Genomic DNA, 3646 nt, shown 5'->3' on the forward strand with positions numbered 1-3646 from the left:
TGTTCCCCAAGGTGTAATGAATATGGTCTTCTCCATATCTTTAGGTGCCATCTTGATCTGATTATATCCGGAAAATCCGCCCATAAACGAAAAGACTTTGAATTTAGCTGTATTGTCTACCAACATATCAATGTGTGGCAAAGGGAAATCATCTTTTGGACTGTCTTTATTCAAATCTCTGTAATCAACGCACATACAGACTTTTCCATCTTTCTTCGGCACAGGTACAATATTGGCCACCCACTACGGATACTCAGCAGTTACAAGGAAACCAACATCAATCTGCTTTTGCACTTCTTTTTTAATCTTCACTACCATATCAGGATGAGTTCTTCTCAACTTCTACTTGGCTAGTGGGAATTTTGGCTTCAACGGCAATCTATGCTCGACAATCTCAGAATCCAACCCAAACATGTCTTTATAGGACCAAGCAAACACATCTGAATACTCTCGAAGAAGATCAATCAACCCTTTCTTAATATCAAGACACAGTCGAGACCCAATCTTGACCTCCTTCACATCGTCTTTGGAACCCAAGTTGACTAGCTCAATCTGCTCTTCGAACGACTGAATGGCTTTTCCTTCACGCTCAAGAAGACAAGACAATTTATCACTTACTTCTTCATAAGTTTCCTCCTCAGCCTCAAACACAGGGAATTCAAAATTTGGAGAAGGAGAAGGATCATTGTATTCAATGGGGTTATAAACCAACCTGCATAATGATTTGATATTTTGATTTTAGAGAATTGAATTTATGACCAAATATTATGTAGATGGACAATTATATTATATATTTATGTTTTTTGTGATTACCATTTTCAGAATAAAGCAAAAAGTAAAAACAAAACATCATAGATGTGTATGAATAAAATTATATTTTTTTGATGATTGAATTGAAAATGCCCAACAATGTTCACTTCTCCCTTAGGATTAGGAGAAGGATTTTCAAAAACAAATAAAAGCAATTACTTAGATCGATGCATAATAACAGGAATATCAACAACGGTCCAATTATTGCAAGCCTTTCCATGCGTCACAAAATTGGTGCAACCTTTCTCTTCATCATCCTCTAGCACAACAACTACGTGTTGTTCATTACCATTAATGAACCCTCCGCGACGGAAACTGAGTTGTACATCGTCAGATTTATCCACTGGTGAACCTCGTTGGAAACCCAATCCGGCTCTGCTCTTGTTGTCGGAGACCTCTACCATCTGCCCCAACCGATTTGACTGACCCTCTTCAACAATCTTCAATGCATCTTTGAATGAGGACATGGGTGCCCCAACTCTCTTTTCTTCAGCAATAGGTAAGGCTTGGAACGGAGTTCCAACCTCATCCTAAGCTTCAACGTAAGAGAAAGATGACAGGTGGATGACCAACAATGCCTTCTCCTCGCCAACAATAACAAGCTTCCCATTCTTGACAAACTTCAGCTTCTGGTGCAATGTTGAAGTAACGGCTCTTGCCTCATGAATCCATGGCCTTCCCAATAAACAGCTGTAAGCCGGGTGGATATCCATTACTTGAAATGTAATTTGGAAGTCACTCAGACCTATCTTCACAGGAAGGTCCACCTCTCCAATCACGGTCTTGCACGAACCGTCAAAAGCCTTGACGATCACGCCACTATATCTCATAGGCACTCCTTGGTATGACAACCTGGACAAAGTCGAATTTGGAAGTACATTCAATGAGGACCCGGTGTCCACTAGCACATTTGACAGAGTGTCATCTTTGCAATTCATTGAGATATGCAGACCCAAATTATGATTCCTTCCCTCCTCGGGGAGTTCTTCATCACAAAAACTGAGATTATTGCAAGAAGTGATGTTAGCCACAATATGATCAAATTGATCCACCGTAACATCATGTTCCACATACGCTTGCTCAAGAACTTTCTGCAGTGCTTCTCTGTGTGCTTCTGAGTTCAATAATAGAGACAATACTGAAATATTTGAGGGAGTTTGGAGCAACTGCTCCACCACATTGAACTCACTCTTCTTTATCAAACGAAGCACCTCATCATCATCGCTAGGATTCAAACCGCTGGATTCACCAGATTGACACTTTGGAGCGTTAACAGGATCTACCACAGGCGCATCAACCTTCTTGCTAACAGACAAATCTTCCACATTCTTTGGGAACACCAGCCCCAAAACATGACCCCTACGGGTCACCTTAGTAACAACACCTATGCTTACAACAGAACTGGTCGTAGGTAAAGGAACCTCTTGACCATTCTCTATCATGGTAGCATTATACTGATACAAAACAACTTTATCAGATGCATACGGGATGGAGCCCTCTAACCGTATAACCAACGATGATACCGATCTGTTGCTGACGCTGTTACTGCTGCTGGACGTCAAACTGATCTGTGTTTCAGGAGAATAACAGACCTAGCATATGGCCTATGTTCTGGACGTCAAACTGAATGTTATGACATTCATTCCTGACAGCATATGCTAAAGTGTAGGCTAGTTAGTTTTTCTGTTTCAGTATTTTTCTCAGGCTATTTTTCAGGAATTTAACAGCTGGGCTAAAATCTAGGAAACTAACAACTGATCTACAATTAATGGATCTAACAAATAGCCTATTTGTTAGCACCCTAATATGTGGAAATTAGGTTAACTTGCTTAACCTTAATTTTAGGAAATACAAGTACAAGGCCCAAGTGCTGCAATGTAAAAGGATGGCAATCCTACTTTGAGCAACTCAGGGGTTTTAAGCGTGAAGCATTCATTGTACCATCATACTTCACTGATGTATGTTAGTTGTGTCTTGTTTTAGGTTTAACTTATGAGCCAAGCAATTATCACCTAGATGATTACATTGGACTAGGGTGTTCATTGAGTTGTAATTGTTGTGTCACTCTAAGCTTTTAAGCGTGAGTGTTGTGTTTCTTGATTAGAGTTGTTAAGCACAATCAAGAGTTGTTTGAAGTGTAACTTCGCCATTAACTTTAAACTAATTAAAGGTTGTAATCACTGTGGTGATTGAGGGGGAGTGAGTAGGAACTCTGGTCTTAGTTTTAGATTGAAATTGCATTGGGTAGGTATTAAGTGATAGGATTAAACAGTTGGTTTAAGGCCTAAATTAATACTTCTAATAGTGGATTTCCTCCCTGGCTTGGTAGCCCCCAGACGTAGGTGTGTTTGTCACCGAACTGGGTAAACAATTCTTTGTGTTATTTACTGCACTTTACATTTAAGTTCTGCATCATTCTTGTCTGCGCAGAATTGGATATCATAACATCCAGTGTGACATCGAAAGTCTGTTAACTAGAATTTCAAGCAGTTGCAGGATGGTAGAGGTATCCACCTCAGAAATAACAGTCCTTTGAGGAGGAGGAGTTGCGGGCGTTGGAGAAGACTGGCTCTGAGCAGCTAGGACTGACTCCATCATGGCAGTCAGACGAGAAATCTTGTCCTTCAAGTCTCTGTTCTCTTGCTCTATATGCTCCGTAATCCTTGAGTGATTGGCGTGAGTATTGTATCGATGAGTCAGCTTGGCTGAAGCACAGAAGAAACACTAATGACACATCTGGCGAAAGAGAAATCTGCTTATGCGAATGATGCATAAAATGTAATGCTTGACTTTTTTTTTATTTTCAAGGAACTTACTTTGTTATTTGCAAATATAT

This window comes from Lathyrus oleraceus, chromosome 5 (assembly GCF_024323335.1).
Source record: "Lathyrus oleraceus cultivar Zhongwan6 chromosome 5, CAAS_Psat_ZW6_1.0, whole genome shotgun sequence".
NCBI lineage: Eukaryota > Viridiplantae > Streptophyta > Magnoliopsida > Fabales > Fabaceae > Lathyrus > Lathyrus oleraceus.